The 26,221-nt window shown below is 38.3% G+C and overlaps 1 protein-coding gene and 1 pseudogene across 4 annotated transcripts in view; one reads left to right on the plus strand and one right to left on the minus strand.

The window, feature by feature from the left end:
* Diaph1 (diaphanous-related formin 1) overlaps positions 1-26,221 on the plus strand; it is a 116,810-nt gene that overhangs the window by 50,845 nt on the left and 39,744 nt on the right. The window lies entirely within an intron of this gene.
* Positions 19,686-20,268, minus strand: LOC102020798 (annotated as a pseudogene).

Genomic DNA, 26,221 nt, shown 5'->3' on the forward strand with positions numbered 1-26,221 from the left:
GAAAAGAATACTTTAGTAAGCAGTCTTTGGGCTTCTCTGATTCAAGAGTACATGTTTTTATCAAAAAAAGAATGTGATTTTTTTGAGATAGAGTCTCACTCCATAGCCGAGGCTGACCGTGAACTTGTGATCCTCCTGCCCCTGCTGCCCTAAGGTAACAGGCATAGAAATGGTATGTCCTATCCTGTGTCTTACCTAGCCCACCACTCTATACTGAGGAGTGAGCCCAGAGCCTTCACACTGAGCCATGCCCCTCTCCCTTTTAGATGCTTCAGTTTGAGTCAGGATCTCACTAAGGTGCCCAGACTGAGCTTGAACTTGCGATCCTCCTGCCTTAGCCTCCCAGGGTGCTGGGATTATAGGTGTTAGTCACCAGGCCCAGAATTTAAGCTCTCAAAATTTGAGAAGTGGAGATTCCAGGGTCTTAGATCCTTCAAAATGACAGCAAGGTTTACTCTGCTTCCAGTGCTTTAAAAATGTATAAGTTCAGAAAAAGATCTTTATTCTTAATTGTTTTTAAAAACTATTCAAGACACTTTGTAAGTGCCAGAGCCAAGGTTCAGATCCCAGACTTTGACTCCAAAGTATTTACTCTATCCCCCTACTCCCTGGAAGTGTACTTGCCCTAGGAGCCTCTGAAATTGTAGATCTAGACAAAAGCTGTAAGTTGGCTTCAGCAACCATTTCGCTCCTTTAAGCACAAGTGTCCTTGAATTGGCAGTGTCTCCTCAGAGTAGAAAAAAGGGAACATTAGACTAGGAGGAGTAAATGAGAGACTGGGTCTGTAACATTATAGAAGAGGTATGTTCTGTGTAAAGTATATTTTATAGCAAAACTAGTCTAGGTGGAGAAATGCAACATGCTTATCAGCTATTATAGTAGCCCTGCTTGGTGATTTCAGCCCAGCAGTTTCCCAGTGTTGATGAGGAAGTTATTTGGACATTAGGTTTTCATCATATGGTACTATTTCCTCACTTGCTTGCTAAACACAACTTTCTGCTGTTCGTTAAACACGCTTTTTATTTCCCATTTATTTTGTTATTATCTAAAACCTCCTGTATACCTACTGACTTTGGGCACTGGAGAAAAACCTACCTTACTCTCCACGTCTGCCTTTTGTAGTCAAAGGTACCTCCAGAAACTTTCTCATTAAGATTCAAGCATAGAGCCAGGCTTGGTGGCACATGCTATAATCCTAGCCTTTGGGAGGCTGAGGCGGGAGGAGTGCTATGAGTTTAAGAGCAGCCTGGGCTACATAGCAAGACCCTGTCCACCCCCCCCAAAATAAAACAAATCAAGCATATGTGTACGTTTTTACTAAGAGGAGAGCTAAGAGATAGGAACTGGTCCTAGAATTTATGCAGCAGATTCTCCTACACACTATTTGTCCTTAAAGTATTAGTCTCTTGTTTTTGAACTCTTTACTTACTATAAATAAGGAACTTACTTACTCAGTAAATTTATTCCCTAACAGGGAATATATTGAATTTGGGTATGATAGACAGTGCCATAAAATCTAGCCCTTTTTCATTTTCTCAATTTTCTTATAGTAATCATCAAAGGAGTTTTGGTTTTTCTTTTTCTCTTTATGAGACAGGGTCTCGCTGTGCAGTTCAGGCTGGTCTTGAGCTCATTTTGTAACCCAGGCTGGTCTTGAACTTGCAGTGATCCTCCTGCCTCAGTCTCCCAAGTGCTGGGGATTATAGGTGTGCGCCACCATGCCCAGCAGCAAAGGAGTTTTTTTAATCATGCACTCAGAGTTGACTCCATTTTTTAATTCCTTAGAAACATGTAGTAGTTAAATTTCATCCTTTCCAAGCAAGCCTTTCATGACTATAGCAGCCTTGGGGGGGGGGTGTCTTTGAAAGTGTCACCTATTGATGGACACCTGTCCTAGCACTCAGGAGGCTGAGGCAAGGAAGTCAGCTATGAGTTTGAGGCCATTCTAGGCTACATAGTAAGTTTAAGGCCAGTCTGAATGATATAGCGAGGCCCTGTCTCAAGAAAAATGAAACACAAAACAAGACAAAAAAGTGTCACCTCTTGAACCATACTATGGTGAGTGATAACTGATGGCCTGCATACAATGACTTCTTTCATTAGATGTATTCTTTCATTCCAGAATCTTTCAGAACCCATCACATTTAAAATCCACTCTTAGCAGGTGTGGAACACAGCATATGGAGCATTAGATCTGCTAAAGTATGAGATGCATTTTGGGAAATGTGAACATCAGAACAGTTCTCCAAGTGCTTGAGTGCAGAGATTTAGAAAGAACTCTGGCTGAAAAGTAAGATTTTGGTCAAGAGTTGAGAATTTTATTGAATAGCACTAGTATTCTAGTTGGGATTTGACTATGTGAGTCTAGATTCTAAAGCTTTTGTTGTCCCAGAAGTCAGAACTGTTGGCACCAAGGAGTTTACCTGGTCTGCCACTGTTGCATAACTTTCTTAGTTGAGGCTTCAGGCTTAAACGGGAGCAGGTAGTGGGGAGTGATCAGTCCCCTCTTCAGGAAAGATACAGTGTAAGGGTGTTTTTCCTTTTCCCTGTGATTTCTGTTCTGCCCACTAGGTGGCACTCACCCAGTTGCTTCTTTAATACTGTATAGTGAATTTGCCAATTTAACTTCAGAAACAAGTTATTATCTTAAAAAAATTTTTATTGGTACATGCTTGTAGAAACAAAATTTTTAAAAAGGGCTCAACCTGCTTCATCCTGGTCAGTGAGCCTCTTGGCAGAAATATAATCTGTCCCATCCGTTCCTTATTTCTTACACACATGTAGGATTGTGCTCAGTAGTAATAAGCACTTGTTGGTGTTATAGTCTAGCTTCTCTTGTTTCCCGAAAGGTCAGTCTACTAGCACAAAGCTGTTGGGAAGTTCTATAATGTCAGATAGTAGTCCCTTCTAATCTAAAATCATAAATTTACCCTTGTCATCTAGGACTATGAAGAGGCCTGCTCCTGGAACAACTACCACATACTCTCTGGATTATTATCTCCATATCACTTGTGGTATAAAAACCTCCTGACACCCCACCTCTGCCATCATCTGTCATCATGAGTCCACTGAACCTAATGTTATGCCATTCTCTTGGTTTAGGCTACTCTCCACAGGAAGCCCTGGATTCCCAGGTGACCCTCCTTTCTCCTGTTCAGTCCTCTAAAGGTTTTGTATATTTCCTAGTCTGTGTCCTTCCATCCCATCCAGCTCTGGAAACCAGTCCACAGTGCGCTCTGGAATTCATGCTCCATTACTAGCAAAATCCATGCTGCCTTCCACTGCTTTCCCTCTTGCTTTCTCATGTGATGGTTTTTCTTTCTTCCAGGACTACTTCTGACTTCATTTTCAGCAATTTATGTACCAAAGGGTTAGGGTCCAACCAGTATCCTTGCCTCAGAATTCTTTGAATTCTTCTGTCTTGTCCTCCACGCCACCTTACCCATTCCCTATGATGATCATTCCCAATAACTGCAGCCCTCCTACACTCTGTTTCGTACCACCCATGTCTGTCCACCTTTTCATCTCTTAATATCCTGACCCCCAACAATTCTTCACCCCTGTGGGACTTCCACTGTGTCCATCACCCCCTTCGATGACTTCACTCTTCACCCAAAATTCCATGGTTCATTCCCCTGGTATTTTTCTTCCCTTTGTCTTGCTCTTATTCATCATACTTGATCGGCAGAACCACCGTTCTGGTTAAATCCAGCTCTGTCCACCCTGCGTCTGCCTATAGCTGTTCTACTCTGAATGTGGCTGGAGAGAAGCACAGAACACCCATGTTCTTTTTCTTCTGCCTCCTGGCTCTGCTTTTCTCCTGGTTCTCCTTGGCTCAGTGTGTGACATTGTTTAGTCCTTGGTATTGCTAGACAGTAATATTTTAAGATTTGTAATCAATTCAGTTTCCTACTCGTTTGTTTGTTTTTTGAGACAAAGTCTCTACTCAGTTCAGGCTGGCCTTGAACTCACTGTGTAGCCCAGGATGGTCTTGAATTCATTATCTTCCCAAGTGCTGGGATTACAGGCATGCGCCACCACGCCCAACTCAGTTTCTTACTCTTCTAAGTAGTTATTCACATCTTTCCTCTCCTCCAAGGCCTACCACCTCTTAATCTTCATTTTCAGGTGATGTTTTCTTTACTTCACTGAAAAAATTAATGCAGTCAGAAAAACTTCCAAAACTCACTGTTACTTTTTCCCACCTTCTCTGTTAACTTCGTCCTGTCTAAAGCCAATTCCTGGACTAACGTGATGCCTTCATTTTAACAAATGTGTAGAATATGCTGAAAATATACAGTAAAAAAAGATCTTTCTTTCCCCAAGTGACCATGGTTAAGCATATCTTTTGTGTAGGTATGCTAGTCTAGTAAACAAATAAGGCGAGAAACTTTGGGAAACTTTCACCCAGAACCTTACTGGAAAATTAAGAAGTGAGGCAGGTAAGAGATAAAATTCCAGAAATGTGAGGGCACACACATTTTTAAAAAAAGACATCTGTGTGACATTTTATATACTATTCTATATTTTATATAACATGTCTTAGTATCTCTTGATGTTATTACATATAGATCTACTTTTTTTTTGGTTATTGTTTTTTAGAGACAGGGTCTCACTATGTAATTCAGCCTGGCCTTGAACTCATGTGTAGCTCAAGCTGGCCTCGAACTCACAGTGACCCTCCTGCTTCAGCCTCCTGAGAGTGCAGGGATTACAGGCATGTGCCACCACACCTGGCTGCTAGATTTACTTCTTTTTGAACTTCAATTGTGTATTCTTCATTCTTTCTAACAGGTAGATAGTTGTATTTTCATATGAGTAATGCAAGTCAAGTTTTAAACTAATCCTTTATTGAGAATAAAAGTTTTCAGTTTTTTTAATACAAGCATTGTTGGCAGAAGACATTCTGCTACATTTATCTCTGCATACTTAGGTTTTTGCACAGTAATGTCTTAATAAAATTTCTGGACCCAAATCACTGAGTATAGGATACACAAATTTATGCTTTCACCACAAATAAGAAATTGTTTCTTGCAATGTCTGCTAGGGGAAAATGCTTTAATCTGATCACTGATAATATATAACATGAAGTAGATGAACACAGATACCTTTCAGTTCTGAACTTCTGGTTCGGTTATTTTTTTTTCTCTCTGCAATAGCTATCGTTAGTATTATCTGGCATTATCACCCCAAACTTTTGGCAAGTTTTTAAGTTCTTTTATTACTTTTAGTTGAAATTTCAACCTCTTTATCTGTGTGCTTAGAATCAGCCATTAAAACAGAACAGTATTTTAGGAATATAAAATTAAACTAGGGAAAAACGTTAAAATTTTTGCTTAAAGATTGCCAAAGTACTTTCCTTTTTTTTTTTTTTTTTTTTCTCTGGTACCAGGAACCGAACTCACGACCTTGTGCTTGCCAAGCAGGCGCTTTTGCCGCTGAGCTAAATCCCCAGCCCCGCCAAAGTACTTTCCATAAAAGAGTTAGTGGTGAAGATTTAGGGGAAAGGGTTATCAGATAAGAATAATTAAACTTTAATTGCTTCTAAACTGGAGGAATCAGATAGTATTTAGTTGCAGCAGTGTGTTCTCTTTTTTGCCACCAGGTGGCACATGGATCACTTCTATTTTAGATGTGTCATTGTTACGTTGGGAAGTGATGCAGTCTGTGATGCAGTCACGTTAGAGAGCGGCAACTCTGGTATTTTTGCTTACAAACTGCTTAGAATACTGCCCTCTGCCTGTCGTGGAATTTATTTGGAGGACTGACTGCAGTAAAATTGTAGCAGAAGGCTAGTGCCCTTTTACAAAGGTATCTTGTTCTAGCACTGTTAGTTTTTGGAGGGTATTTTTTGTTTTTCAAGCTAGTATTTTTATAGGAGCAATCTTAGTTTCCTTTGGGAGCCCAGAGGCTGGAGAATATTTTGTTTTTGTAGTCTGATAGCTTCATGAAGTCATAGCCTCATGTTTAGAGGGCTTAAAAGAGAGAGTTATGTTTTACCAGCTTAGTAGCTTATTATATACCTATTTGAAACCTCATTATCACACGTACATAATCACATCTCTGTCCAGCTTTGTTGAAGAACTTCAAATACATAATAGAACTTACCCACAGAGTATATGTTGTAATTTGTTAACTCCTAATTATCTCAGGGCTGTCTTAAAGCCTCTTTCTAGGCATCTACACTTTGGTGTGTACCTGGATTGTCCTGTGGTAGATATATATTGAAGCTCTTTTAAACCCAGGGTATCATCTCCCATTTTGTGATAATTCCAGGTTTAATTTCTGACAAAATTTCCTTTTAAATGTATCTGCGATGGAGACCATCTACTAGGAGGATCAGTATTGCCTAAACTGTGCTCTTGCTGTAGTCAGTCTCGATGTGTGCATGTTTCTTTGTACCAGTAGTTCTCAGAGTTTAGTGTACAGAAAGATTACCCGAGAAGCATTTTAGAGGTTTAAATTGCTGGGCTTCACCTCCAGAGAATGTAGGTCATGAGGATTGTAGAAGGGTACATTTTTAACAAGCACCTCATTTAATTTTGTTATAATTATGCAAATATGGCTTGACTCTTTGCTTTGTGTTTGTTTTCCATTTTTTGCTCAGTCTTCTTACTCTCTGCCATAGCCTACAAGCAGCTCCCTACATTTCTATTAACAACATCTGACCTCAGAGTGTAAGTGTTACCTTTTTTCTTGTGGAGGTCGTATAACTCAATTAGGAAATAATTCAAAATTTTCTGCTAACTGCAAACATTCTGGATGCACTATTTCCGAAGAACTTGATTTTATAAGATTATTTTCTTTCCATCTTCCCAGCCACATCTTCATAGGCATTTTTGAAGGTTATTCTGAAGAAATTCTTTGGGATCAGTGAAACTGGGAACCCCTTCAAGACTGACCAGGCTGCGGAGAGTGGTTGGTGGGGAGAGCATTGTACTAGAGTCAGACTTGTATAACCTGAATTGAGTTGTGAGAAACCAGAGGAGGATGATTTAGGATTTAGAAGACCGTGGTCTGCAGACCTAATTTTTGTTCAAGTTTGGTTATTCTCTTGGCTGGAGGGCTGCAGTTGGAGACTAGAAATGTATTTATGAGTAGGCCTGACATCTCCAGGAAGTGTAACAGTAGAACTAGGCTTTGGGATGAGTAGATTGTGTGTTCCCTTGCTAAATACTGGAGCCCAAAGTTGCTCCTTCAAGGAAAATGCACTGTTCTGAGGATCCCTTCCTCATATACCCGTTGGGAATTACTGGATCTGAAATGACTATTTTGCTGATACTGGACAAATTGCCCCGAAAGGAGTACTAAGGATGTCCCCATCACAGAGTGTTTTTTCTAGTGCCTTTAATTTTGCTTCACTATAATCTGTTTTTCTGTAATTCAGGTAGTTCAGAAATTAAAACAGTATTTAAAAAAAAAAAATCTTATTCCTGTCCTCCTATTCATCCCGTCCATCCTTCTCCCATCCTTCAGAGGTACCCATTTTTATTAGTTTCTTAATTTCCTCTCAGGGTTTTAAAAAAAGTGCAGTTGTAAGCAAATACCAATTCAGATTCTTATTAAGATTGCATACTATTTGTATTCTGTACTTTGCTTCTATATCCTGAAGATGCTCCATGTGAAGATACTTCTCGTTTTAAAAAAAAGTATGCATTACTTTTATAATAAACACAAAGATAAAAATACAGTGATGAAGTAATCTGACCTTTTTTGAAATAACAGCCACGTTACCCCACCTTCTCTGATGCATCTTAGCTTGCATACATGTCCATTTGTTCTCTCTGCAAACTCTCTTATGTAATGATGGGCTGAAGAGTTAGTTGACTACACCGATTTTATAAAAATACAGCAACTCTTACAAGAGTCTTACAGCTATTATGGTACGGAGAAGAGAGACGTGAAAAGTTTTGTGCAGGGCCTTTCAGATTTAGCTCCATCACTGGACTACCATACTTAAGCAGTGACCAAGCTTTGCATCTCTAGAATAGCAGCATAGTCCACCCCAAAGGAGTATGGCCTCAAAAGCAAAGGTGGCATACAGTACTTCATTTTTGATTCCTTCCATCTGTTTTTGTTCTGGAGATTAATTGCCCTAAAATTTAGTACCCTGTAACTGTTTTGTTTCAAGAATTCTTGCCCATCACTGATGGAGAAATACAGAATGTTTATGATATGATGTTTGGTGGGGAAAGTAGGAAGCCAATTATGGACATTCTTGGTACAATTGTGGTTTATAGAAAAAGAACACAGAAATAAAAAGTTGAAAGGCATATGCCAGAATACTGTAGCATTTTGTTAGAGTGCTAGATTTTATTCCTTCAGTTTTGCTGTAACGATCCCAGCGTACCATAAGAGAAACAAGATTCCAATATAAAAATTTTTAATTTTTTTGTAAGCCCCACAGAAGGACATTGGCAACCCCATTTCTGCTAGGTGGGGTGGAGCCATTTTTCCTTCCTAATCCTACAGTAATTCCGGTTCTTTTCTAAGACTACATGATTTCTTCTTTCCAGTCTGTTTTAGTAGGGGTGTGTGTGTATATTTACCTTCATCTTGACAAGAAAACTTGCAAAAATTCTTCCAAGAATGCCCCCATTTTTCTATTCTGCCTGCACTTTTCTTTTCAGCCACGGGGTGTGCGCAGTTGAGCTATTTTGGCTCAGGTTCCAGATTGTGAGGTCAGAGACTGAGGATTGGAGGAGAGAATCAGGTGACTTTCAGTAACAGTGATGCGGTCCTGCCCTCTTCTCCACCCCTTCTCCCCCTTCTTCCCCACCCTTTCCTGGCTTCCACCTCAGGAACAAAGAAGGGAAAAAAACAGCAGTATGACGAAAACCAGCAGCTGTCTCTGCAGACTCAGGCTGGGGGCTGGGTGTTTATTCCATCTGTTCTCTTTGTTACCCTGTTACTTCCCTTGCCTGACCCTGAATAAAATGGAGGGTATTTCTAGAAACCTTTGTTACAGGGGATGGTTTAGAAATCTGCAGTTTATTCAGTATTTAGGTGAGTGTGGGTAAGACAACAAAGATTAAAATTGCTCTGGAGTGGCTAAAAAAATATGGAGGTACTTTGCCTTCCTTACTCTGTTTTGTTCATGCATGCCTATTTAAGACTGGCTTTATCATGGGGCTCATCACATATTATTTCTAACTCTTAAAAACATTTTTGTAATGCCTTATTAAGTATTAACCTGGTTTTATAGCAGAGAAGCATGTCCTTTGCTAATTAAGATTTCATAGCAAGTAAATACTGTACCACAGCTGAGATCAGTGGAGCTCAGCATCTTGGTGAAAGGGAGTGGCAAGAAGGCAGCAGATTGTGAGGATCCCGAGATGCCTGCCTGTAAAGACCTGCACTCCCTGTGCCAGTGCCCCTTCCTCTTCCTTTTCACCGGTAATCAGTGTGTCCTGATTAAAAAAAAATACATTTTGAGGGTAAAAATCATATGGAAGCAGCGTACATATTAAGGGAGAATTTAAAAATATGTTAGCCAGTGCTGTATTTAAACCTCATTTAGATCATGATTCAGACTAACTATATAAAACACTTGACATTTGAGATAACTGAGAATTGATGTGATAATGATACTGAGGTCTCTAAAGAGTCATTAAAAGGTTTGGGGGGATTATAAGACATTTGGGATGTAGAAGTGGGTAGAGGCATAGGTGAAGCAAAATTAACTATGGATTGATAATTGTTGAAGCAGAGTAATGGGAACAGGCAAATTTATTATCTTTATTTATTATCATCTGGTTTTAGATGTTTTAATTTCTCTCATAATAGAATATTTTTGAGAACTGAAAATAACTTTATTTCTAGGCTCTTCTTTTTGATGACTTTTCTCTTGCCTTCTAGCCTGCTGTTACCTTGCATAAACCTGTCCCGTCCTTTTACTGACACACCTCACCTGAGTCCCTGCTTGGGGTTGTGCTTGTCTTTCTTATGCCTACCCACCCACATTTCAGAAACTGATTTCTTCTAGCACTCCCTAATTGAGTCACCATCCTGGGTGTGCTGGGAAAGTGTCTGTGAGAAAATCAGTGACTGCCTTGGACTGTCTGAATAATAAAAAGCCTTACAAAGCATCCACATTTTTAAAACTGCTTCTCAGTTATCCTTTTAGACTTCCTTTTTCCTTTCTTAAAACACCTGATTCTTAAAACTTTAGAATTCTCTCTGGCTTTGTTCTTGTGCTTTATATATCCATTTCTCCCAGTTTGTCTCATCCCTCCTTATAGCTTAACCATCCATAACTGTCTATTTTGGTGAGATTTAGCACGTGGTTGATACATGTTTTGGCCAAGAGATCAGTAAAGGGAATCTGGTTACTTCTGAGCAGGGATAATTGCTGTTCTTGGCATGTGGTCTGATTTTTCCCTCCTGTAGGATATACTTACAATTGACTTTACAAAGCTGAAATTTCCCCTCATGTAAATTTACACTTGAGAAATATAAACTGGAAAGCCTCTTCATGTTAGCCCAGGTTCTGAGAACCCTGAGACACCTGCCTCTGGAGGCCATCAGGCCACCGTGCCAGTGCCCGTCCTTTTCACCAGTCATTAGTGTGTCCTGATTTTTTAAAAAATACATTTCAAGGGGAAAAAAAATCATGTGGAAGGCAACATATAGATGAAGCGATTTAATTTTGGTTTCTTTCCCCCAGCAGAGTTCATACAGAGCTTAACAGGCATGGCTTATTATATATTAGTTGGACTTGTTCATTTCATACCTCTGTTACCCTTGTAGAAAGTTTGTTGTTATTTCCTAGAGATATTATTAAGTATTCTAATTTTTCAAATATGCCTGAGAAATCAAGTTTCTTTCACAAAGACCCTATTTTTTTTTTTTGGTTTTTCTCCGGTACCGGGAACTGAACTCACGACCTTGCGCTTGCCAGGCAGGCGCTTTTGCCGCTGAGCTAAATCCCCAGCCCCAAGACCCTATTTTTGAGAGAGAACTATGATGGTATCAGTGTTCACCTAGCTTTTTATATTTTTAATTTTCTGTGCTGCTGGGAGTCAAACGCAGGGCTTCACCTGGATAGACACTCTACCGCTGAACTATATCCCCAGCTCCACCTTTTTTTTTTTTTTTAACTTTCTTTGGTGAGTCTCTACTCATGTGTTTATACTACCATTACCTCACTTTAGGGATATTCCACAAACAGCATATTTAAGTAGTGGAACCATCAATGACTCAGATCTGCTAATTTTTCAAGATATTTCTACTTTTTCCACCTTTCTCTTTTAGTCATAAGGCATATTTGACTTACTCACGGGAGATGTAGCATTAAATAAGATTATGGAGGGTGTTCCCGGGAGAGTCGGGCTGAGCAAGTGGTGATTTGGTCCGAGTAAGTGAGTGAGCATTAAGGTTGGGTGGAGCTGCTTTGTAGCTCAGTCTTCAGGCCCTGTGGATATAAGTGACTTTCCAGCCGCTCCATTGTCAGTGCTGTTTTCCCAGTCATTTTTTCTATCCCACTTACTCCCACTACAAGTTTTAAGAACCGTTTCCAGGATGTTAGGCATTTGCCCACTCTTCCACTTCCTGTTTGTCATTTTCATTGAGAGAACCCTGCAACAGGAATTCCTGGGGAAGTGATGGATATAGCTGTGGGACTCTCTGGTCCATTAGCACATTACTGAAGTTGGCGGATGCTGTGCTATAGGACTCCTTTCCGTTCCGGACTCTTAAAAGTGGTTACTAATCATAACATAATCGTAAACAGTAACCGGGACTCAGGGCTCTGCTTTGTGCCTTGATTCTGTCTTCAGAGACTAAAAATTACTTTTCTTTCTTGAGCTTCAATATCTGCTCCTGAAATTTAGGGTTCAATATAAGGTATCAAGGATTATGACAAAATTGACCTGGACTTTTAGGATTGCTTCTTTAGACATGCGGAAAAGGATTGAAAATGATCAAGATTCGTTATGTGCATGTACTAGTTTCCCAAAACAGACATCACAAGTCTATATTACTAACATTCACTAATTTAAAAATACATGTACAGTAGAGAATGGGAAGATGGGGTTCCAGTGTTGGGCAGCAGGGGGTGCCCTTTCCCTTCACTTGACTGGCTGGCACTCCCTACTGCATTCAGCCATTTTAGACAGATTGTTTTTGCTCCCAGCTAACTCCATTTTGTGTTTGTGACGCAGGAAAAAAAAGGTTTAGGCAAAGGAGGGGTCGGATTGGGGGAGGGAGTGAGACAGGCTGAGGAACGGCTGTGCTGCCAGCCTCCTTTACTCAGCAGTGGCTCACCAGGGACCTGTCTTGCTCCAGGCTGCCTGCATCCTGAGCAATCGATGCTGCAAGTCCCTACCAGTTGAGCAAAGAGCAAAGTGGTTTTTGCCTCCTGGATGCTGCTACAACGGCAGAATGCTGGCTTTGGAGACAGCAGGCAGTATATTTCCTCTTTCTCATGTAGCCTAAACCTGAGTTTAGATATTTTTCCTACAGTGATGGTTAGAGTGTTATTCTTAATCATAGGATCAGGTATGAAAAAATACCTCCCAACAGAAGAAAAATACCCCTTTTACTCAGTCTTCTGGGAAGAATCAAATCCCCTGATAACTCCAAGGTGAGCTAAAAAAAAAAAAAAGAATGCACACAAGCAACATGTATGCACACACCCTGTGAAAGAGAAGCATTTGGGTATCTGTGTCCATCACCCAGTTCAAAGGCTTATCAACCTATGACACTGTTGTTTCACATACTTGCATCAACCTTCTGTCATCTATTATGTTCTAGTTGATCCTGTCATTTGATCATTAAGTAGTTTAGGATGTGTCAAAAACACTTTTTAAAAAAGTTGATTACTATTATCACAAAAATGATTTAATGTTATCAGATATCTAGTTAGTATTTAAATTTTCAAAGTTATCTTTTTTGTTTTTGAGAGAGGGTCTTGCTAGTGAGAGGCTGGCCTTGAACTCACAGCGAATCTCCTGCCTCAGCCTACAGGTGTGTGCCACCATGCCTGACTCCAGATCAACTTCTGGTAGTTTTTTTTAACTAGTTCATCTGAATCAGAGCTAAATAAGATCTCTTTTCATCATAAAACATATTTGACTTATTTGAGGGAATAAGTAAAATATACTTTGCAGTTGGTTATTGTCTTTACCAGTTCCCTTTCCAGCTTGCATTGTCTTCTTTCGTAAGTGCAATTTTTTTTATGGACTTAACTTTATTTTTAAAAAGTGTTTTATTAGTAGTTTCCCATATATAATGATTATATTCAGCTTGGGGATTTGATACATGCACATATCATATCTTGAGTACTTCCACTCCCTCCCCTCCTCTCCTCTTCCTTCCCTAAATCCCTTTCCCATCTCTACAGAGCCTTTGTCCCTGTTTCTTAGCATGGCTTTTTAAAGACTGCTTAGGAAGGTGGGAGGCTTTCTTGAGTTGGGACTGGGAGGTACAGGGGCAGAATTCACTTTTTCATAGAGCAGAGAGCTTCCCACTCTAGGATTTCCCCCAGTGCTATTTGAGAGGACACAGGTGACAGTGCTGTGCAGCCTACAGGGAGACAAAAGGTTGGGCTTATTTTTTTCCTAACATAATATCCTGTTGCTCAAAGTCTTAAGAAAGATTTACACACTGCTCTCTATAGAGTACATAGTTACAGAAGTGGACCATGTGCTTTTGTAGGAATTAAAGGAACCCTTTTAAGCTTTGAGGTAGTTCTTTTTTTTAAATTACATTTATTGGTACAGTTTAGATCTATAATGATCATGTTCATTGTAGGGAATTTGTACCTGTACATGATATATCTTGATTCCTCCTTTTTCCCCCATTCTCTTTCCCTTATTATTTACAAAGCTTTGTTTCCATTTTATTGGGGTAGTTGTTTGCTTTTTGTTTTTAAATCTACTGTGTAAGGGGTATATCTCTAGGATGAGATATATCCTCAGCTTTTCTAACAATTTTTTTTTAGGTTAAGTAGTAGCTTTACTCCCTAATTAGCCTAATGAATTAACAGCACTTCATGGACTCTTTTACAGAAAGGAGAATGATGTTGTGGTAGTATCAGTGTGTATGGTGAAAATTCATGGTTTGGGGCTAGATGCTCACTTTTCCCCATGTCCTGTATACAGCTATCTGAGACTGATTTAGAGGCAGTTGACGAGATGAAACATCACGCTTAATGCTCTTCCTCCCAGTCTGAAATGGATCAGTGACAGTGACTTTCAGCAGTCACAGTAGGCAATCTATTCCCTCCCTTTAAGGAAGAGCACACATTGTAGAAAGGAAGTTGTGGGGCTGATGGGAAGGCTGGCGCAGCACTTGTAAAGTCTGGTCCTTGGAGACTAAATTGGACCCATGTCTACTTTGGAAACTGCAGTTCCCACTAGCAAAGGTCTTAGAATCTGCTAAAGAGGTCAGGGTTGCAGTAGCTGGAAACATGGATCCTGTCCTGCCACATGTTTTAACCAGAGTCAGCTACGTGATGAAAATTTTTCTTCTGCTTATATCTGTGATGTCAGTCTTTGCAAATAAGACTTTCCTCCCCTTTTTGCTGAGGTACTGTCTATATCCACCTCTGGTTTTGTCCCTTAGGGATTTCATACAATTCTATAAGCTGAAATTACTTAGCCCTTGATATTTTATAGCATGAGACATAGCATGAGGCCTTTGTTCTGGGCTTCCCACCCTTGACCTGGTAAAAATGGGGGCTGAAACCTCTAAACCTTGGCAGGATTTTATGTTAAGTACTATAATATTTACAAACTGAATTAATGCTTTGTTCCTATAACAGGGCTTGGAAGCCTGCAAATGGGAGTATTGTATGGGTCTACAAGTGACTGTCTTTACTGCTGGTTGTGAGAGTTCCTACAATCCAATGTCAAAGCTGAGCTAAAGCTATCTGTCTAAGGATAGAGATGCCCAGAGCCATGCCTATCCTGTCTTTTTCAGTTTTGTGGTGGGTGACAGCTTTAAATTTTTAAACATAGTGACACCATACTACATTAACGAATCTATTTTAATTTGTGTATATTCCCTTGTAGTCTCTCCAACCAAAGTGGACAAGAACTGAGTCAAACTCTGTGGTTAGATTCAATGTTCACCTTTTGGGGAAATTTTGATTCGATTCTTGTTAGTTCACTTTGCAGCCAGAATTATGGAAAGAATGAAGTTTGTGACCCGAGGTACACTGTACGTACTTTTTGTGATGATAGGGATTGAATCTAGGACCTTGTACAGACAAGGCAAGTATTCCTACCACTGAGCTACATCCGTGGTGCTGCATGATTGGTTAATGTTATTGTTGACTTGTAATTTAGAATCTCTCAGTTTTTATGTTGACAGTTATAATCCTCAAATAATGAGAAAGCTGTTCTTCCTTTCTAATCTTTAGAATTTTTGTTTCCTTTTGCTTTACTGTGCTGGCTAAGATCTCCATATTGTTGAGTGAAGTTGATAGTAATGAATATCCTTTGCTTGCCTCTAGTGTCAGAGGGAAGATTGTAGCTTTTTTTTTTTTTTTTTTTTTTTTTGTACTGGGACTCAAACTCACGATCTTGCACTTGCCAGACAGGTGATTTTAGCATTAAGTATGATTTTTTTTTTTTTTAACCTTCAGGTTTTGGTAGATATCCTTGCCTTTCTTTTTTGGCCAAATTGCAAATTTTTTTTCAAATCTTCATACTTTGTATGCTCCTAATTCTCACTGTAGATCTGACTACAAGCAGTGAATAGTACCCATGGTACCACCTGAATGTTGTGCTGCCTTGAAATTTCCTTTACTACATAAACTAGCCCATTACCTTTAAGCTTAGCCTTCCACAAAGCTTTGGGTGTGGACAAATTCTTTGGCAGAATCTAACACTCATTGCTTTACTGCAGTTTCCAGAGTCCTTACTCCCATGATGAGCACAGTCTTTTCTGTTCTCACAACTGTCAGCTTTCTGGTCTTCTGAACCCCCACCAGAATCATCCATTAAGCCCAATTTATGCCATTCTAGAGCTTCACTGGGCCCCATCTCAAGACTTCTCCCATAAACCAGTTCCAAAGGCTTCTGAAGCACATGGTCAGTTATAGTCTTGGCTATGACCCCATTCTTGGTACCATTTTCTGTTAGTCATCTTTTTGTTGCTGAGACAAATGCCTGAAATCCACAACTAAAATTAGAAAAGGTTCATCTGGGTTCATGGTTTCAGTCCATGGCCAACTGTCTCCCCTGGTTTAGGCCTGTGGTGAGCCAGAAACATCATGATGGAAGGGCATGGTAGAGGAAAGTAGCTCACCTGATGGCAGCCAGGAAGCAGAGAAAGAGAAAAGACAGCCAGAGAAAAGATACAGTCTTCAGAGGCACTGCCAGTCCCTCTAACTAGGCCCCACCTTCAAATCTCCCATTCAACTGTGAATTCATCAGTGGATGATGAGGTTAGTGCCTGATAGTAAAGTACAGTAGTTTGCCAGTTACAGGCTGAGCAGCTTAAACTGCAGAAACTGATTTCTCTCAGTCCCAGATGATAAAAGCTTTGTACGAGATGTTTGCAGGTTTTATCACTTCTGAAACCATTATTCTTGGCTTGAAGATGGCCATGTTTTCATGATTTCCTCACACAGTTATTTTTTTCTCTTCTTGTAAAGACAACAGTCAGATTGGATTAGGAACTACCCTAATGGCTAATTTTAACTTAAAGATGCTGTCTAAAAATACAGTCACATTCTGAGGTTTGAGAGCTTCATCATATGAATTTGGAGAGGAAGTAGTTCAGTCCATAACAATGTTTTTATTATAATTTAGTCCAGTACAGTTTTTCTTTTCCATTATAATTTGTTTCCGATGGATTACTTAGAAGTGCTTAATTTCCACATATGTGGAGTATATTTGGTTCCTGCTCAATTACCACAAATTTAATTACTTAAAACAATGCAGATTTATTATCTTTTACTTCTGGAGGAATTTACTGTCTTTTTGTTCTAGAGGACACATGCTAAAATCAAAGTGTTGGCAGGATCGTGTTCCTTCTGGGGATTCTGGGGGAGAACCTGTTTCCTTGATTTTTCCAGCTTCTAGAGGCTGCAGATATTTATTGGCTTAAAGCAGCTTCCATGTTTACAGCCAGCAGCCTAGCATCTTCGAATTTTCTCTCTCTGACCTCTGCTTTTCTCATCACATTTTGCTGACTGACCGTCTTGTCTCCCTCTTATAATAATCCTTTTATGATGGGCTTGTCTAGTTAATCCAAAATAGTCCTTTGGCCTCAAGATCCTTAACTTATGCACACCTACACAGTCCTTTTTGCTCCATAAGGGTATTGTTCACAGGTTCCAGGAATCAGAATGTAGACATCTAGGGGAACCATTAGTTCATCTTTGGAGTTTTCAGGATTGTTTGTTTGTTTTTGTATTTCTAGCTAATTACTTTATGGTCAGTGCTCTTGTGAATTTCAGTCTTTAGAAATTGGTAGAGTTTGGTTTTCAATATTGTAAATGTTCTCTGTGCACCTGAAGAGCACATATGTATTCTTCAGTTGTGTGAAGTAGTCTGTATATCTCCATTAGCTTTTCTTTGATGGTTGTGTTGTTTAAATTTCTTGTAACCTTACTTTTTGATTATCAGTTAGTAAAAAAAGTAGTTAAATCATCTCCTTTGATAGATTTGGCATTGTAGTGCTGTCAGGTGGTTTCTTGTTTGCTTTATATATTTAAAACTTTTTTCACAGAATTTCAGACTTAGAAAAGTTGCTAGAATAGTATAAAAATGTCTTGTTTTATCTCACCACATTCCTAAAGTGTTGATATTTTATTTTGGTTCTCCCTCTTTCTCTGCATGTATGTGTGTGTGTGTGTATAATATATATATATATTTTTATGAATCATTTGAGGTTTAAGTTACACACATGAGGCTACTTGCCTGTTTTTTTCCCCTCCCTTCCTTGCTCCCTTCTTCTCTCTTTTCCTGTCTCTCTTTTTTCTTCCCTTCCTCCTTCTTCCTCTCTCCTTTGGTTCTTGAGACAAGATCTCATTAAAGTTCAATTATTCTCTTAGATTTTTAAGCTCTCACACCAAGTTTTTACAAGCTGGTGAACACTGACAAATTATTTCTCCCATAAAACTATAATCACACATCCCAGACAGTGTAAATTTATGGTTGAACTAACATTAATACAAGTTACCATTTTCTTAATTACATAATGAATTGTCAAGTATATGAATATTAAGTTACAAATTTCAAAAGGCATATATAAAATATTAGATGTCTCCACAATTCATTAGTAGAAACCCTCTTTTTTGTTTTCTTCTGGAAGAGGTTAGGAAAGAAAGGAAGAAGTCACACTTCAAACAAAAAGTTGATAAACAACTTGTAATACGTATGAGAAAAAATACAAGGATGCCAGAAATTGAATGATTAAGAATTATTTTAACTGGGAGGAGAATTATTTTAACCTGCCTGAGGCAAGGAGGATTATTGTGAGTTGGCGATGAGCCTGGGCTACTTAAAGTAAGTTCAAGGCCCGCCTGAACTGCATAGTGAGACCCTGTCTCAAAAAAAAACAAAAAAAACCAAAAAAACAAAAAAACAAAAAAAAGAGAGAGAAAGGAATTATTTTAACTACAAGAACAGAGCATCTCTATCTTTAAAAATATTTACCAAATTAAAGAGCATATTCTACATGTTCTGCACAAGACAAAGATAGCATTTTACTAAAAATATTTAATAGTTCCTTCCCGTTTTTTCAGGCCCTGCCTGTTAGGTTATACCTCAGAGTGCAGATATTAAATTAACTATAAGCCCTCCCATCTGAAGATGTTAAAGACATGTGCTTCTGTAACAATGTAAATTTTCCAAGTGAAAGTTTCCTGTAACAGCACAAAGACATAGAGAAAAACATTAAATAATCACTGTAAGATTTGGTAATAATTAAAAAGGAAAAGTAGTTAAGCAAACCTGATGTATACTGATATGAATGTAGGAGATGTAAACATAAACTAAGTAGACAAATAATCGTATAGGACCCACAAGGTTAAAATGACTGAAAGAATAAACCACACAGGGTCTAGACCAGTGACGGCAGACTCTGTAGAAACCCACTGCCAAACCGCAACCCAAAACCCATTATTTACCGCAGAGTGCTAACACTGAATTAAACCTGAACACGGAGATTTTAGTTTCGAAAAAAACAACTCAGACAGTAACATCTTTTCTCTTAAAAACAATAATGCATGAGCCATAGATTCGCCACCAGTGGTCTAGACTGTTCTTTAGTTCCTAAAATTTTGATTCTGTGGGATACTAAAAATACACAAGTTCTGTGCTGAGTGTTTTAGCACTTAATCTTTCTAAATTTCTTCATATTTGATAAAATTCTGGCACAGAAATAGATTTAAATATATCATTCAATACTTTATGATTTCAGGAAAGGTCATTTAATACAAATGATAGGCACATTTTAAATGCTAAAGAGAAGCTGTGTGAAATAATTGGTTAAGGAAAACTATTTCCTTTTACCTCAGGCTGTGAAACTGAAAAAGTTCAATTAAAGTATATCCACTGTCTTGAAAAAAAAAGTAAATGCTAAAGAGCAAAAATCTTTAGTTAAGAGTCCAAATAGGTTGATCATAAGTAAAGGTTGCCGTTGTGTCAAGCTTGTAGCCTGGTGAAACTACAGATTTCATTACTCCTATGGAAGCTTCGTTAGACTCGTTCGCTAAACCAACACTCTGGCTAACGTGCATGGCAGGTTAGCACCTGTCTCAAGTGCCACTTCAGAGGCAGTAGCATCAGGCACTGCAATTCATGGAATGCAGTAGTTGTTTCTCTTACGTTGGAATCTCTGAAGTGCAGCTACATTTTAGGACAGTATTTCTCTAGAAACAAAAGTTTCTTGCTGTTAAAAACCTCATGTCACTTTTGTCTTGCGGAGTGTACTGTGTCTTGATATTTCATTCCCGCTACAGTTAATGCTAAGACAATAAGCAGTGGAACGTTGCTAAAGCCTGCAACACAGTGGACAGCAATATAACAATTAGACTTTTCACAAAACTTAAATTTTACAAAACTTAGCCAGTCATCAGCAATCTGGTTGGATCATGTACACCATCTTCAAAAAGCCAGTTGAGAAAGCGGATGCCTTCTTTCTCCCCAAGAGTACTGTCATAAGCTTACATACTCTTACTCTTGTGGTAATTTCATACTTCAGTTGCTCTATAAATGTGTTTAAGGTGACATTGGTTGGATTGTTTGTAATAAGGAATCTCAAGTTCTTGTGTGTAACTTCCATGGGAGCTGGGAAAGTCATTCAAGCCATATTAATTTATTAAAACACAGTCAATAAGTTATGGAAGAATTTAAAAATTGAATATGGAAATGATGCAAAAAAAAAAAAAACCCTGTGAAGTCTACTTCAATATACTCCATCTGAAATTCTCAGTACTTCAAGTATGAAATTGGGAGTACTAGGAAATGAAATAAATCTCCTAATAAAAGACTTCAATTTGGGGCTGGGGATATGGCTCAGTGGTAGAGTTATTGCCTTACATGCAGAAGGCCTGGCTTTGATCCCCAGCACCACACACACACAAAAAGGAAAGAAAATAGTAAAAAGTATCTATTCTAGCCAGGCGTGGTGGTGCATAACTGTAATTCTAGCACTCCAGAAGCTGAGGCAGGAGATTTGACCTGAGTTCAAGACCAGGAGTTCAAGGCCAGCCTGAACTACATGGTGAGAACCTGTCTCAGAAAACAAAAAAAGCATCAATTCTTTAGTCCAGTAACATTACTGAGGCAGTAGAAAAGAAGTATACTGTGATTTATCCCATTCAGGTCAGAACTCTTAGAAAATATTCTACATATTTCAGTTCAACATTTCTGTGCCCAAGAATGGTAATGAATTTCTGTAGTTCACTGCTTTGCATAGAGGGCATGCTGTGCCTGGCAGTAATCTGTGCCCTTCAGAAACACCATAGAACTGAGGAATATGTTTACTCCTTGAAAAATGTGGCCTAATCATATAGCCTGTCCCAAGGAGGTGGCTGTGATGGCTGGGAGGCACCAGACTGCCATGCAGTGAACTTCTCTGAGGACGGCGTGTTGCAAGGCTAGGCTTCAGTCCAAGGAGCCAGTACATGTGTCAAGCCACAGTAACAGTCTTATAGGACACAGTTCCTAGGTCCTGCATTATATTCAGTTGTCATGTAGCTTTAGTCTCATTTAATCAGGAACAATTCCTATTATGGTCGTCTGTAAAAGTAGATAAGGACACTTCCTTCCCCAACCCCCATTCCTCCATTGCACGTACTCAGATTTTGATTTGGATGTCAAGACTGATGGTCCACACACATACCAAAAGAGTGTGAAGAGGGCTGTTAACCTACATAAATCTGGGAAAAGCAGAGCAACCCTGTCAAAGTGGTTTCCAAATGTCGTGAGAGAGCAAGGAGAGGAGACCGGCCTGGGTTTTTATCTTGATTGGGAGAGCAGCCAAGGTGAGAATTCTGCACAAAGGCAGATTTTGCATGGTTTGAATCTCCTGCTGGTGTTAAAGGAGGAGCACTTGGACTCTCTTTTCACCTGCTTGGAGGTAGGACATGGGGGGAAGGGGAGAAGTGAAGCTTACAAATAGACATCAAAAAATAGACTCAGTCTTTATTTTTGTATGACCTTGACATGTTCATCAGTTTATATTAACGGGTCCTCATTAAATTGAAGTTTTACTTGCTTGGTACTTTATCATAAGGTAATGTTACTCAAGGCATGCAAATTCAAAATTCTTACATTCTGATGAGCTACACCGTTTTATCATTATGGAGGGATTCTTGCTTTTTTGTATGCTTTTGTTGCCTTAAAGACTTTTTGTCTGAGGCTGAAGCAACTTTCTTTTAGTTAGAATTTGCTTGGTCTGACTTCATGCTTTTCCATCCCTCTGACTTCAGCCTTTCTGTATCCTTAATCTTACAAACAGCATATGCTGGAATTTTTAAAAAACTATAATTGATGATACTAGTCTTTTAAAAATTCTTCCTTTTTTTTTTTTGTTGGTACTGGGAATCGAATAAAAACTTTTCTTTATGTATTTATTGTATGCATATCACACGCCAGGCACAACATTAGACACTGAAACCTCATCATGGTATAAACCATAGTCTCCAGTTCCATAACTTCATGAGAAGAGCCACATTCTAGTTCAGGGAAAGTTCTTGTCCAGTGTTGCATGGCCACATCGAACTCCTTGCAGGCAGAATCCCCACAGAGCAGAGGTTCTCCCGTGGTGAGAAACAATCAGTGCAGACAGTATCAGTCTTAACTGGAACATGTAGTCTGCTTCTGTGTAGTATCATTATTTGAACGATTTGTATTTGAATTCATCATCTTTCCTCCCTCTGTGGTGGGGAATTGAACTCAAGGTCTTGGGACTAGCCAGGCAAACACCCTGCCATTGAGCTAATTTCCAGCCCCTAAATTTGCCATTTTATCTTACGTTTTTTGTGTGTTTCTTTGTTTTGTGTCATGTTGATTTTATTCTACTTTTCTTTGGTACTGGAATCGAACTCAGGACCTTGTGCGTGCCAGGCAGGCACTGTGCTGCTGAGCTATCTCCTGGGCCTGATTTTATTCTACTTTCTATACTACTTTATTTGGATATTTGGTTAATGTCCAAATAGTTATTTGGTTATATAAGTTATTTGGATATTTGGTTAATGTCCAAATAGTTGGGGATTTTCTAGTAGCTATCTCTTTACTGTATTCCATCTTAATTCCATTTTATGTGGTCAGATACCGTACTTGGAATGATTTCTGTCCTTTGAAAATTGTTGAGGCTTGTTTTTACCCAGTAAATGGTAAATTTTGGAAATGTGCTGTGTACATATTAAAAAAAGATATAATTTGTCATTGTTAGGTGCATTGTTTTGATTAATCAGTTAAGTCAATTTAGATGTGTTCATATTTTCTATATCCATTTCAAGTTTTTGTCTCCTTGTTTTATTAATGTGCAAGGGATATTCTTCCATGTGCTTATGCGTTCACCCTTTTGTTTCTTTAACTCAGATTGCTTTTATTTTATGTATTTTAAAACCAAATTATTGAATGGAATTAAATTTAGAATTTTTTGTTATTTAAATTTAGAATTGTTATCTCTTGTGAATTGATCCTTTATCATTATTGTGGATGGCATTTCTCTCTGATATTAGTATAGTTACAACAGTTTTCTTTCGATTGCTGTTTGTTCTGATGAGTATATGTTCTGCAGCTGTTTGTGAGTGTGTAGTACTGTGATTGAACCCAGAGCCCTTGCACTGAGCTACATGCGCAGCCCTCTTTAAATTTTTATTTTGACCCAGGGTCTCGCTAACTTACTAAGTAGCCCAGGCAGGACGCAAATTTGAGATCCTCCTATTTGAGCCCCCAGAGCACTGGGATTATAGGTGTGCGCCACTGTGCCCAGTTTTTGCCACTCCTTTACCCTCAACATATCTGTAACGGTGAGCCATGCCTCTAACAACAGTGCATATTTTGTGTGTTGAGTGAATCTAGTCTTGTGATTTTGATCTTATTTTGGAATTAATTTAATCCATTTGAGTTTATCACTCTCATATACTGTTTGTTTTCCATTTGATTTTCATGATTTATGACTTTTCTATTTTTGCTTTTTTTAAAGAGTTAATTTTAAAATGTTTACTTATTTTATACTTCTGTTATACATCTTTTACTATCCTTCTGGAGGTTACCTTTGGCAGCATATGTTCTTGACTTATTACACAGTAATACAAATTACAGTTTTTACTGTGTTCTAGATAATATTAGAACTTTACAGCTGTTTATTTATTGCATACTTTCCTTTTGAGTTTTACTGTATATGTTTTAATTCCCACAAATATTTTTAGTATTTTATAATAGTATTCACTTAAAAATATCTGCTGGTTTTTCTTCCTGTTTGCACCTCTTAATTTCTTTTGGGATAATTTTTTTCTTCGGCTTAATTAAGTACTCCCATTCAAGACGGCTGGTAATGATTTGATTTCTTTAGTATTTGACTGGACATAATCTTTTTTTTTTTTAATTTTATAGAGAAAAATATTTCGGGGCTGGGGATTTAGCTCAGCGGCAAAAGCACCTGCCTGGCAAGTGCAAGGTCATGAGTTCAGTTCCCGGTACTGGAGAAAAACCAAAAAAAAAAAAGAGAGAAAAATATTTCACAACAAGATAATAGAAGAGTAACAATGGTTAATACATTGGGTATTCTTATTTTTAAAGTAGTGACTCAGTATAAGATACTGGCATTTAATTGTCCAAACAATATTAGCACAAACCTTTTTTCCAATGAACTAAGAAAAATTAGATCTATCTTAACTATTTTTATATATTTTAAAAATTTATTTTATTTTTGCTTTTCCCTTCCTTTTCTGCATTCCCTCATCCCAGTTTCTCGTTCCTTTTGAAGTTTCTTCCCATTTTACAATATCTGTTGTATATTTTGGATCTTATTTACTCTTTTAGCTTCTCACACTAGGGAGACAGTGTGATGTTTACACCTTTGCATCTGGTTTATTTCACTTATGACTATGGTCTTGAGTTGCATCCATTTACCTGTAAGTCTCCAGTTTATCCTTCTTTCTGGCTGAGTAGTACTCCATTGTGTAAAAAAACCACATCTTTTTTTGTCCAGTCCTTGGTTCATGGGCATTTGGGTTGTAGAGCTAGCTATTGTGCTGCTATAAACATGAGTACACATATATCACTGTGGTACAGTGTTATTAATTCTGGGGAGATACCCAGCAGGGGAATAGCTGGATCAAATGGGACCTTCAATCCTAGTTTTTGAGGAATTTCCACACTGATTTCCAAAGTAGTTACACCAGTCTACATTGCCATCAGCAGTGGAGAAGGGTTCCTTTTTCACCATAGCCCCTCCAGCATTTGTTACTGGTTAATTTCTTGATAATAGCCGTTCTTTCCAGGGTGAGATGGAATCTCAGTGTTTTTTTAATTTGCATCTCTCAAATGATCAGTGATGTTGATTATTTTTTCATATAGTTATTTGCTGTTTGTATTTCTTCATCTGATAAGTGCATATTTATCTTAGATGCCCATTTTGGATTGGGTCTTTAAATTTGAGAGGTCTGATACTTTTGAGTTCTTTTTATGTTCTCCATAATAATCCTTTGTCTGAGGAACAGTTGGCAAACATTTTTTCCCACATTGTGGGCTGTTTCTTCACTCTCTTGGTGGTTTCTCTTGCTGTACAAAAGCTTTTTAATAAGATGAGATCCCAGTTTTTGATTCTTTTTGATAGTTCCTGTGTGATCAGGGTTTTACTCATAGTTTTTATCTTCCAGCTAACTTAATGTTTCTCTTTTAGTATTTAGATATTTGATCCATTTTAATTTAGTTTAGTGCACGGTGAAAGATATGGGTCCAATTTTAATCTTTAGCGTGTGCAGAGCCAGTGTTTCCAGCACCATTTGTTAAAGAGGCTATCTTTCTTCCAGTGAATGTGTTTGGCACCTTTGTCAAAGATAAGGTGGCTGAGTGTGTCTGGAATTGTTTCTGCATCTTCTAATCTGTTTCATTGATCTTCAGGTCTTTTTTTTTTTTTTTGCCAGTATCATGCTGTTTTTATCACAGTAGATTTATAGTATAATTTCATGTCAGGGATTGTGATGCCCTCTGCCTTGCCTTTGTTGCCCAGAATTGCCTTTGCTATTCTAGGTCTCTTCTGGTTCCAAATTAATTTTAGGATTGTTTTCTCTAATTCTGTGAGTTATGCTTTTGGAATTTTGATTGGACTTGCATTAAATCTGTATAACAGTTTTGGAAGTATGACTGTTTTCACTATATTAGTTTTTCCTATACAAAAGCAAGGGATGTCTTTCCATTTTCTGATATCCTCTTCAATCTCCTTTTTCAGAGTACTGTAGTTTTCAATGTAGAGGTCTTTTACATCCTTTGCTAGATTGATTCCTGGGTATTTCATTTTTTTGGATGCTATTGTGAAAGATGTTGTTTCCCTAATTTCTCTCTTAGTGAGTTTGTTATTCCTATACAGGAAGGCTATTGATTTTTTTTTAAGGCTATTGATTTTTGAGTGTTGACTTTTTATCCAGCTATGCTACTGAATTTGCTTATTATGTCCAGCAGTTTTTTAGTGGAGTTTTTGAGGTCTTCTATGTACAGTATCATGTCATCTGCAAAGAATGATAATTTAACTTCTTCCTTTCCTGTCATTATTCCTTTTTTTTTCTTTCTCTTGTTATGGTTGATAC

The sequence above is a fragment of the Chinchilla lanigera genome, unplaced genomic scaffold (assembly GCF_000276665.1).
Source record: "Chinchilla lanigera isolate Chin_1 unplaced genomic scaffold, ChiLan1.0 scaffold00014, whole genome shotgun sequence".
Lineage (NCBI taxonomy): Eukaryota > Metazoa > Chordata > Mammalia > Rodentia > Chinchillidae > Chinchilla > Chinchilla lanigera.